At 36.3% G+C, this 13,002-nt stretch overlaps 1 protein-coding gene and 1 long non-coding RNA gene across 4 annotated transcripts in view; both read left to right on the top strand.

Moving 5' to 3' along the window:
- The window catches only part of LCE5A (late cornified envelope 5A), a 194,161-nt gene that overhangs the window by 94,598 nt on the left and 86,561 nt on the right, over positions 1–13,002 (top strand).
- The window catches only part of LOC308613031, a 91,217-nt gene that overhangs the window by 59,544 nt on the left and 18,671 nt on the right, over positions 1–13,002 (top strand). For 2 of the 3 annotated variants that reach the window (XR_014015208.1, XR_014015209.1), the window contains exon 5: positions 64–823. The exons of the other annotated variant lie outside the window; for it this stretch is intronic. This is a non-coding gene — a long non-coding RNA (uncharacterized lncRNA). Of the gene's footprint in view, positions 1–63; positions 824–13,002 lie in introns of those variants that run through there. 3 annotated transcript variants of the gene reach the window in all.

The raw sequence follows: 13,002 nt of genomic DNA, 5'->3' as shown, positions 1-13,002 counted from the left end.
GGTTTGATTGGATCAAATGGCTTTAATAAATTTTCAATATTATAAGAAATATTTTCATTGCAGAACTATTTACAATAGCCAGGACATGGAAGCAACCTAAATGTCCACCAACAGAGGAATAGATAAAGAAGATGTGGTATATATACACAATGGAATATTACTCAGCAATAAAAAAGAACAAAATAATGGCATTTTCAGCAACATGGATGGACCTAGAGATTGTCATACTGAGTCAAGTAAGTCAGACACAGAAAGACAAATATATGATATCGCTTATATGTGGAATCTAAAAAAAAGGACATAACTGAACTTATTTACAAAACAGCAGTAGAGGCACAGATATAGAAAACAAACTTATGGCTACCAGGGGATAAGAGGGGGGGAGGGATAAATTGGGAGATTGGGACTGACATGTACACACTACTATATATAAAATAGATAACTAGTAAGAACCTGCTGTATAGCACATGGAACTCCACTCAATTCTCTGTAATGGCCTATATGGGGAAAAAAAAATCTAAAAAAAAAAAAAGAGTGGCTATATGTATATGTATAACTGATTGACTTTGTTGTACACCTCAAACTAACACAACATTGTAATAAATCAACTATACTCCAATAAAAATAAAAAATAAAAAATAAAAAATATTTTGTTGACTAGCTTTCATTTTGCCATTTAAGGAGTAGCATTTAAGGAATGTTCAGTTTATCTCATTGAACAAAGGAATTACTAAACATGTCAGCAAATCTAAGCAAGCATTTATTATATAAAAGCATTATAATGACTACTTTAGGACTTATAAAACCAGGCAGAAGATGTCCTTGATTTTTATTTCACTGAGAATTTGGAAGCCGTAGAAAATAATAGCATGAAAGGCATTACTGTAGTGGTCAGATCTATAGCATTTATGGACCTTAGATTGTTTGGTAAGAGGAAATAGGTACTGATTAATTTTTGACATGGTTAAATACGTATTTTGATAAGTTTATGGATAAGAACTAGAAGAATAGAATTTATAACTTCTAAACCATTAAGAGAAGAAAAAACCAATAAAAAAACCTTGATCAATTTGATAGAAGCCAGGGGAAAAGAAAATAAAAAGCATAGAAAAGGCAGGATAAACAGAAAATATAAAAGAGTAGAATTAAATATTATTTTATCATTAGTTACAGTAGATGTAAAATAGGCCAGACTTGCTGGTTAAAGGGCAGATTATAAAGATTGAATTAAAAATACAGTTATAGGCTTTTTACAAAAACATACCTAAGATTTTAAGATTTTTTTCAGCTACTGTTATTTGTGGTGATATTTCAGACCTGGACTTAATTGTAATGGCACTGTCTCCAAAATCTCACTCTCACGGATTTACTCTCTGACTTCCTCTTGTACCCATACTTCAATAATTCTTTAACCTCACTTTTTACTGCTTTATGTACTCACTTCTCTTTTTACCTTGGTTAGACATTATAGTTCATCTCCATCATTACTCCTTGCATACACCCTCTGTTTCTTGTCCCACTCTTTCTTGTACTCATTGGCAAAGCCCCAACAGCTTCTTCCTTTCCTTTATCTCAGAAGATGGCCTTGCTTTTTTTTTTTTTTTTTTTGCTGTACGCGGGCCTCTCACTGTCGTGGCCTCTCCCTTTGCAGAGCACAGGCTCCGGACGCGCAGGCTCAGTGGCCATGGCTCATGGGCCCAGCCGCTCCGCAGCATGTGGGATCTTCCCCGACCGGGGCATGGACCCGTGTGCCCTGCACCGGCAGGCGGACTCTCAACCACTGCGCCACCAGGGAAGCCCTGGCCTTGCTTTTTATTTCACTGAAAACTTGGGAGCCATTAGAAGATAATTTCATTTTTCCAATATCTATTCACCCAACCTATTGCATTTGTATCCACATACCTTAACCTTCACTACTGTTTTGGTGGATAAACTATGCTTCTCTCCTCTGTTTCAGCAACGGACCTCACTCTCTTGCCTATTCAAACAACTTGCTTTTGCAGTTGTCCACTTTTTCTCCTACATCATCAATTTCTTTTTCTCTGCTGGATCATTCCCTTCAGCATGTATTTATGCTGAAGTGTCTCTTATTAACATCCTCTCCTCCCATCCTACATCTTCCTTTAGAAACCACCTGATTTATCTTTTCACTTTTATAGCAAAACCCCTCAAAAGATATGCCTATATTTCTTCTTCACTTCCTATTTCACTCAAATTATCTTTCTCTCTGAAAAATCCACTAAAGCTCTTATGAAGATAAAAAAAGTCCTTTATCTTACTACATCCAACTATCCATTTTCATTTCACATGTGCTTGACATATCAGCAGCATTTGATGCAGGTGGCTACATCCTCTTTCAGAGACCCCGTGCTCTCTTGTTTCTCTTCTAACCTCACTGCCTATTTGCTGTTAGTCTCCTCTTTCAGCCCCTAATGTCGATGTGCCTGAGATTGACTCCTTAGTTTCTTTTCTCTATTTATGTTCCCTTGAACGGGGTGGAGGGGGTCTCATCTAGCCCTATAATTTTAAATCCTATGTATAGGTTCACAACTCCCAAGTTTATATGTCCAGCTATAACGTCTCCTCTAAGCTTGACACGTGTATATCTAAATACCTATCAAATATTTCTATTTGGGCCTAAGAGAGGTCTTAAACCTACCATGTTCAAGATAGAAGTCTTCATTTCCAACTACTTTACCCCACACCCTCTCCTCCCCAGTTATCCCTATCTCGCTGATTGCCCAAGCCACAAACCTGGGAATTAGTCTTGGTTCTCCTTTTTCTCACATCCTGTATTTAACTCATCAACGTTTTATTCAGTGTACTTTAAAAATATCCCTGAAACTGGTCACTTTTCCTACCTCCATACTATTGCCTTATCTAGTAATTAATTTTGATCCATAACAAAAACATGCTGGACTTTGTATCATCTTGAAGATAAGTTTGTTCCCTTGAACAGTATTTCCCCCTCCACCAGGATGTTCCACCCCATCCAGCTCTCCTAATGAATTGTTTACTTTCTCACCAAAGAGTCTTCAAAGAGTTCTCTGTGCTTTCCCTCATTTTATGTTTACCATTCATTTAAACCCAGTTCTCTCAATTTTCTGTCTCCAAAACACTTGAAACTGATTTGTGTCAAATAACCTATGATCTCCAAGTTGCTAAATACAGTGGTCGGTTCCATCTCATCACCATCTTACTCAACCTCTTGGTGGTGTAAAGTAGAGTTAACCTTTCCCTAACCATTCATGGAATTTTGTTTGTTTGTTTCTTGGATCTCAAGACTATATTCTCCTGATATACCTCTTATCTATTGGCTGCTGTTTCTCAGTATTCTTTGCTAACCTCTCATCTGCTTAATCTCCAAATGTTGGAAATCCCCATGGCCCATGTCCGTGTATCTATTCACTTCAAAATCTCATTTGATCCCTTGACTTCAGATACTATCTATCTGATGACTTCCAGATTGATACCTCCAAGCATGACCTCACCTTGATTTCTACACTTTCATTCACACCTTAATTTATTTAACAAATATTGAACACCTACCACAGGATTAAGTACTGTTTTATGCTTTGGGGATATAAACAAGATAAATGAGATGCCTATTCTTATGAAGACAGTAAACAAACAAATGAATGAAGCGATTAGATATTGAGAAGTGATATACATACATTAAAATAACAATAGTGCTATATAGAGTTATTATGGGGAATGTACTTTAGATTAATCAGAGAAGATTTTGTGGTAAAGAGGATATTAGAGCTTAAAATGGAAAAATAGGAAGCAACTAACCTTGTTGACTAGTTGAAGAATTTTAAGTAAAAGTAACAGTGCAGTGATCCCAACATGGGAATCAACTTGGAATGTTAGTGATATAGAAAAAATACAACTCCAGAACAAATCAGGAGTGATAAAACTTAAAGTCAGATTTACAGAAAGGGGTCAGAAAATGATGATCTTCTAAATAGGGTAATATTTGTGCATTTTATTCTAAATGTGATGGGAAGTCACTAAATGATTTTTTTTTTGTAACAGAGTAATCTAGTATAATTCAGTTTTTAAGGGATCACTTTGTGGAATGGCTTAGTAGGTTGTTTCAGAGTAAGATTACTTTAAGAACAACTAGAAAGCTGGTTGTGTGTGTGTGTGTGTGTGTGTGTGTGTGTGAAGGTGTCATAATGCTACCAAAATTGTGACAATTTATTGAAGCCTACATTCAGATTGGAAGGGAAGTACAGTAATTTGGGGGGTTAAATAACTACAGTTTTTTAAAAAAATGATGAAAGATATCAAGCCACAGAATCAAAAACTATTATCAACTCCAAGCAGGGTATATAAAAGAAAACCATGCCTAGACACATAATAAAAACCTTCTGAACACTTAAGACAATAAGGAAATCTTAAAAGCAGCCAGAGAAAAAACACATATTATCTTCAAAGGAGCAACTCTAAGACCGACAGCTGACTTTTCAAAAGAAATAATGGAAGCCAGGAGACAATGAAATGTTTTCCTCATCTTTCTGTAGGAAAGTAAGTTCTGTACTAGAATTCTATACCCAGCGAAAGTATACAAGAAGAAGAAAGCTTGCCTGAGGATATTTTCAGGCAAACAAAAACAAAACCAATCACCAGCAGATCCATAAAGGAAATAGTAAGGAATGATCCTAGTTGGAAGCACAGAGAGGCAGGAAAGAATGAAGAAATGTCAACAGAGTAAGTGTGTGGGGAAATCTAAATGGATATTGATTGAAAACAACAACAATAATAATATTTTTCAGGATTTATGGTCATGCATAACAATATCAAATAAGGCTGGAGGGGGTAAATTGAGTTCAAGTACTATAGGATACTTGAATTGTTTGAGTAGTGTTAAAGTATTTTTTATAATATATTCTAATAACTCAAGGATAGGTGTTGTAATCCCTAGGGTAAGCATGAAAAGAATAGTAAAAGAATGTATAATTAATAAGCCAATATGACAAAAATTAACTGACAAATATGTAACTCATTCAACAAAGTCAAGAAGAGAAAAAGAAATATAGAAGAGGTGGGATAATAGAAACCAAGTTGTAATATGGTAGATTTAAACCAAATAGATTTAAACAGTAATAATACTGAGTATGAGTGGACTAAATACTGTAATTTAAAAACAAAGATTGTCAGACTAGATTGAAAGAAAACAAGTACATGATGCCTACAAGAGACACACTTAAATATGATATATGATGGAAAAAAGATATATTATTCAAATACTAAAGGAATGCTGTTGCTATATTAATATCTGTAGAATAGACTTTAAGACAAAAAGTATAACTAGAAGAACACTTCATAACAATCAATGATTAGTTCATGAGGAAGATATAAAAATCTAAATTGATATGTACTTAATAACATAGCCTCATAATACATACAACAAAAAATGACAGAATTATAAGGACAAATTGACAAATCTATAATTATAATGGGTAACACACTTCTCTCAGCAACTGATAGAACAAGTAAATAAAAATATTGTAAGGATGTAGAAGAGCTCCACAAAATTAATCATAAAACTTTAACTAATATGTATTGAACATTGCATCTAACAAATCTATTATACACATCCTACTGAAATGAATATGAGACTTTAAAAAATTTACTATATGCTGGTCATAAAGCAAGTTTCAACAAATTTTAAAGGATTGAAATCATGCAGAATTTGTTTTGTACCACAGTGGAATGAAGCTAGATTTCAATGATAGAAAGAAACCTACAAAAATGTCCAATGTTTGGAAATTAAGCAATAACTTCTAAATAACAAATAGGTTATAGAATAAATTACAATGGAAATTAGAAAATATTTTGAAATAAATGAGTATGAGAAAAATATGAAATAGCAAAACTTGTGGGATACATTCATTCCATGCCTAAAGAAAAATGTATAGCTTAAATACATATATTAAAAAAGAAGAAAGGTTGAAAAACCAATAACCTAACCATGCACCTCAAGAAGTTTGAAAAACAACAACAGATTCTGCCCAAAGAAAGTATACTAAAGGAAATAATAAAGGTAAGAACTGATATTAATGAAATAGAAAACAAATTTAGAGAACCAAAAAGCCAAGATTTTTGAAAAATTAATAAAACTGAGAAACCCTGAAAAATTAATCAAGAAAAGAGGAGAAAGGCATAAGTAACCAATATCAGGAAAATAAAAGGGGACATTGCTCTAGATTTTACAGATATTAGAAAGATAAGTGCATATTATAAAAAACAACCAAAATTTTTGAAAATTTAAATGAAATAGACACATTCTAGAAAAATGCTTCTTATGCAAATGGAAACAACAAGAAATAGAAAACCTAAATATTCCTATATCTATTAAAGAAATTAAATCTTGAATACATATTCCATGTTGGGGGGAGGGGTGACTACAAATCAGATGGCTTTACTAGTGAATTTTATTTAATGTGTAAGAAATAACCCTAACATCACACAGATTGTTTGAGGGAAATGAAAAAGGGGGAACACTCATTTTATGAATCCAGCATAACCTCAGTACCCATAACCTGACAAGAATATTACAAGAAACAATTTTCAAGACAATTTCCTTCATAAATATAGATGCAAAAATCTGAAAGAAGATAATAAACTGAATCTAGTGTTGTACAAAAAGAATATATATCATACTTAAGAAAATTTTAATCCAAAAATTCAAGTTTGGTTTAACATTTGAGAACTGATTAATTAACTACTCTGATAGAATACTGGGGAAAAATTCTATGAACCTCTCAACAGATGCAAAAAAACATTTGATAAAATCCAATATTAATTTTGCTTTATAAATAAAAGGTATCAATTATATCTATGAAGATGGTATAGCAAACATCATACGTAATGGTTAAATGCTGAAAGCTTTTCTCTCTGAGTTTGGGGATGAGATCAGTACACCTGCTAATATCCTATTCAACATTGTATTGAAGGTCCTAGCCAGAGCAACAGTTAAGACAAAGGATGAAAAACAGAATAATTGGAAAGGAAGTAACAAAACTGTCATTACTGAGAATGATGTGACTTCTGTATATAGAAAAATTTTCTACAGTGTCTAAAATTTATATTAAAATATGGGGGCCCAGGATTAGCCAGGACAACATTGAAGAAGACCAAGTTTGTGGACATACCGGATGTCCAAGTACATTATAAAAGAAGACAGCATGACATTAGTGCAATGCCAAGCAAATGGATAAATGAAAGGTAGGAGTCCAAAATCAGACCTACATCATTATGCACATTTAATTTATGAAAAAGACTGTGGTGGAGTTGTCAGGGAAAGGATGGTCTTTTGAATACATGGTGCTGTGTTAATTGAATTCCCATATGGAAAAATGAATTTGTTCCCAGGTGGATTTTACATATAAAAATATAAAGGAGACAACATAGGAGAATATCTTCAAGAACTTGGGGTAGAGTAATACTTCTTAAATAGAACTCAAAAAATATTAATGATAAAGAAAAAGATGGATTAATTGGACTGCATTAAAAATAGGAACGTCTGTTTATTCAAAGACTCTATTAAAGGAGAGAAGGAAAGCCATTGAGTGGGAGGATATATGCAACACATTTAACCAATAAAGGACTCTATCCTGAATATAAAAATAACTCCTATAAATCAGTACAAAAAATACAGACAGCCCAATAGAAAAATGGGTAGAGAGCAGAGGAGCTTTACAAAACAGGATATCCAAATGGCTAATAAACACAAAAAGTTAACCTTGTTACTCGTCAGGGTAATACAAATGAAAATTACAGTGGGAGACAGTAGTACCCCCACCAAAATGACAAAGTAGACAAAAGGGAAAAAATCCTAATTCCAAATATCGATGAGAATATGGAGAAACTGGATCTTTCATACACTGCTAGAAGGAACATAAACTGGCAGAAGTACTTTCAAAAAGTGTTTGGTAATACCTAAAACCAGTAATTTACTCCTAGGAATATTCCCAGTAGAAATATATACACATTTGTAACCAAAAATCATGTACAAAAATGTTCATAGCCCCATTATTTATAATACCTCCCCAAATGGAAACAACCCAAATATCTATCAATTAAAACAATAAATTGTGGTATTTTCATATAATAGTCAGAGGTGGGAGTGAAGGATAGCTTTGACTAGGATGGTAGTGGTGGACAGGGAGAAAGATGGATTGGCATGTCTTATAGTCAGAGTTGGCTGGTCAGGGTGATGAATCAGTGTGGTGTAAAGGAAAGACTGGAATCACGCATAACTTCTAGATTTTGGTTTGAGCAAAGAATTATTTCTCTAGGTCATCAACAAATCATCGAGTTGATCTCCATGTGCTATGCAACAGCTTCCCGCTAGCCATCCATTTTACATTTGGTAGTGTGTATATGTCAGTGCCACTCTCTCACTTTGTCCCAGCTTCCCCTTACCCTCCATGTCCTCAAGTCCATTCTCTACGTCTGCATGTTTATTCCTGCCCTGCCACTAGGTTCATCAATACCGCTTTTTTAGATTCTGCATATATGCGTCAGCAGATGGTATTTGTTTTTCTCTTTCTGACTTACTGCATTCTTTTTTTTTTTTCCGGTACACGGGCCTCTCACTGTTGTGGCCTCTCCCGTTGCGGAGCACAGGCTCCGGACGCGCAGGCTCAGTGGCCATGGCTCATGGGCCCAGCCATTCTGCAGCATGTGGGATCTTCCCAGACCGGGGCACGAACCCGTGTCCCCTGCATCGGCAGGCGGACTCTCAACCACTGCGCCACCCCCTAACTTACTGCATTCTTTATGACAGATTCTAGGTCCATCCACCTCACTACAAATAACTTAGTTTTGTTCCTTTTTATGGCTGAGTAATATTCCATTAGGGAGGCTCAAGAGGGAGGGGATATGGGGATATATGGATACATATAGCGGATTCACTTTGTTGTACAGCAGAAACTAACACAACATTGTAAAGCAATTATACTCCAGTAAAGATGTGGGGAAAAAAAATTCTCACTATTTCTATTACGCTGTCATCTCTCATCTAAACTGCAGTCCATCGCCCTGCTCCCACTGTTCCCTATTATCCTATTTTCTACATAGCAGCTCAGAATGATCTTTTTACTCCTTCTGCTTAATACTCTCCAGTGGCTTCTCATATACTTAAAATGATGTACAAACTCTACTGTGCCCCTGTTTACATGGTCTACCCCTGTCTAGCTCTGCGACATCACCATATACCACTGTTCCTCCTGTTAAACATGCTCTAGGCACACTAGCTTCTTTTTGTCCTTTAAAGCAAGTTTACTCCTGCTTTAGAATCCTCTCATTTGCCTCGACTGGTTTCGTCTGTCATTAAGATCCCTGCTCAAAAGATAATTCCCCGAGGGGCATTTTCTAACCCTCCAATCTAAAGTACTCTCCTCCTATTACTTTACTATATCACTCTCTTATTTTCTTCATTGTTCTTATCACTATTTGAAATTTTTATTCATTTATTGTTACTGAATGTCTCCCCCTACTAAATGTAAGCTCCCAGGAGTAGGGAGTTTACGTTGTTCACTGCCACATAATCAGCCAAGCAGCACTTGGCAAATAGAAGGTAGTTAATATATATTTGTTCAGTGAATGGATAAATAGATAATCCAGCAATATTAAGAGAGTAGCCTTGTGGAAAGCAAAGTTGTGCCCTCATTTTCCTCCTATGTCAAAATAAACTTTTAGTAACGTTGCCACTAAAAATAAAGAACCCCAAACATCCAGAACTTTTAGCCTCAGACCACACATCCATCCAGATCTCCACCTTGCTTAAGAGCAAGTAGACAAGGTTAGATGTATTTCCTCTTACTTACTTCCTTCCTTCACCAGAAGAGCAAGTAGAATGTAGCCTGAAGGAGCTTGCTGTGTGCTGAAGTCTGGGATAATGGCCTTTTTATAGCAGGTTCATCCAGGGAGGAGCCGTCTTCTGTAGGTTGGTCTGATTCATTCCTAACCGAACCCAGATCCACCCATATCTCCACCTCTATTATTTCTCTAGCAATGTGTTTGCCTCCCAACTTCTTCACGTCCTCATCTGTACTTGTTTTGCCAAGTTCCAAATTTAGCTTTACATTATTCTCATATACTGGAGATTTTATGGAAGGTACACTTTGGCTAGCATGGGTTCTTAGTGTGCAGGGTACACACCTTCTAGGTTTTGTTGTGGTTGTTGCTACCCCTGCTTTGAATGGTGGGTGGTTGATAAATATCTATTGATAAGTGTACTTCCTTATCCTTGTCTCTAGAGGAGTAGAATATACATTTCTGAAAAACTTAAATTCAATTTATATTTAAGCAAACATCACAAGCACCTACCTGCCTGTCCCTTTATATCTATGAATTCCATCTCTGAATCCTGAGAGAACTTGCCATGATGAATGTTGATCTTCTACAGAGTATGCAATTCAGAGGAGGTAGGCAAATTTAATTTTGACTTTCCAAAAGAGAACAAGAAAGTGGGCTCTTGAGTTAGAAGCAGTGATCACTCTGAGCTGGCATGAACTTATTGGGCAAGAATCATTTTCAAGTTTATTACATTGGGGTATCAGAGACATGCTCTGTTTACTCTTCCTGTGGGTTTTCTCATTAACCTCATAAATATACAGGAGACACCTATCTTTGGCCTCTCTCTTAATTTCCAGACTGTATGTTGAACAGATTATGTTTCCATTTGGATGTCCCCTAATTAGTTCAGTCCATACTGTTCAAAACTGAACTCATTATCATGCCTTTTACCAAAATATACCATCCTTCACATATTGGTCAATGACATCTCCATCCACTGAGTGTCCAAAACCCCGCAAAGTCATTTTCCATTTCTCCCTCTCTTTAGCCCTCATGCTCATGTCATGACATGTCACTTTTACCTAGACTTGTATTCTTAATATGCAGGCCTGTTCTCTATATCTAGTGCAGCAATTTTAGTTCTAGACCTCACCATCTTTGGATTGGACATTAATAAAAAGTGTCGTAACTAGCCCCTCCACTATTAGCCTGCCTGATTCATCTTTTACTCTTATCATATCATTCCTTCTGGTGACTCCTGCTTGCCTGGAAAATTCCAAATTTCTTATACCCTTCACAGTAGGAATGAATTTGTATCTTTTTAGCTGCTTCTCTTATCACCTGTATTTTATGGGAAAGTCACTCTAGCCTGATCCACATTCCTCGCATGTTATTTTAATGGTCCACCGCTGTTCAAATTCTCTACATGCTGTCCTTACTACCTGGGGAGTCCCTCAACCTTAGCTTATCTTTATCCTTTAAGATCCTCCAGAATCGCCACCTCCTTCATAAAGCCTTACCTTACATCTCCAGATGGATCGCTGTTCCCACACATACTCTGTATTCATCTCTCTTATAGCACTGGTGATATTTTATTTTAATTATTTACTTATGTGTCTGTAGTGCCCAGTGCCCCATTTTGTGTTTCTTCTCACCCTGGTATTGACTGGGTCTTGAATCATCTTTTGTGTTCTTGGGCCCTGTAATAGTTCCCGAGACATGATCAAATAACTGCAAGGGTGGGATGGTTGGGGGGGGGTGGTGGGTAGAGAGGTGATCTTGTTTTAGAGTCAGTGAGGTATTCATATGCCTGAGTTTTAAAAACTTTGTTTAATGCCCTCGTTTTTAACCTTAAGAGACCACCAGTTCTTTCTTCTCTTTTGTGGAACATTAGTTAACATCCACAGAACACAGCTCTTCATTTTCTCCTCTTTACTTCCTGCGTTTAATTGTCTTTTTGTGCCAGGAGTTTTTGTTATTGTCTCTCTCTTACCAGGCTATAATAATAGTAGTAATCTATATTGCATGCCCATCATGTGCCAAGAATGTGCTAAAATTTTGCACGTATTTCTTCTAACCCTCAGAACAACCCTGTGAGGACATTATTATTACCTGTAATTTCGAGATGAGGAAACTGATAGTGATGGGGTGCACAAGGTTACCCAGTGAGTAAGTTACAGACCAAAGATTCAGTCCCAGGTCATTCTCACTGCAACTCCCACATTACTTCCAGTACACCACATTGCTTTGGCTGTGAGCTTTTCTCCTTATATTTTTTGGTAATTTAAACAGTGGTTTCTCTTAAAGGGCCCTATGTCCTGGGTGACCTTAACTGTGGAAATCGTTTGCAGGGCCAGCAGTGTGAGTGAGCTGAGAAAAGTGGAGTCTAGAGAGTGGCAAGGATGGAGTAATCTGGGATCTGATGTTTAACACCCAGAAGACACAAATCTTACAGGTTCCTATCAATATAGAGGGCAGTCCTAGTAGTCTGCTCCAGGATTGTTTTCTTGACCATGTTATGATCATTATATTCTAACCAATAACTTGCATGAAAATGTGGGCAGAGGGACTTCCCTAGTGGCCCAGTGGTTAAGACTCCACGGTTCCAACGCAGGAACCGTTCACATTCCATCCCTTGTTGGGGAACTCAGATCCTGCATGGTGCAGCCAGAAATAAAGAAAAAAGAAAAAGAAAAAGAAAAGAAAATGTGGGAAGATGGCAAATATTTTTAGGATAGACTGAAGATCCAAGGAGATTTTAGCATGTCACACAAATAGCTCAAATTTAATAAAAGTGAATCTTACTGAAGTAAAAGTAAGATTCTGACTTTGGTTCTAAATTAAACTTCACAAGGGCAGGGTAGAAGCCATGAGTAAAAGAAGGGGTATTGTGGTAGTGGCAGTGTGATGTAGTAGCCCAAAAGGTAATGCTATTTCAGACTACATTAAAAGAGCACATTAATTAGAACAAAATAAGTGATGGTGTTCTTCACTCAGCACTTGTCAGATTGTTTCTGTAGCTTTTAAATTCAGTTCTGATACTGACTTCTCAATAGGGATGTTGTCAAATTGTTATGTGTTCTGAGTCAAGTAAATAGGGTGATTGGCTAGATGGGTGGTAAAGGGAACCGAGTGAGAAGCAGATGGTGGGAGAAGAATATCTGTTTTCAATGATACGAGGAGCTCTTA

This window comes from Mesoplodon bidens (assembly GCF_964165515.1).
Source record: "Mesoplodon bidens genome assembly, chromosome: 2".
Lineage (NCBI taxonomy): Eukaryota > Metazoa > Chordata > Mammalia > Artiodactyla > Ziphiidae > Mesoplodon > Mesoplodon bidens.
Note: the sequence above shows the minus strand (reverse complement) of the source record. Positions and strands in the feature narration are given on the sequence as shown.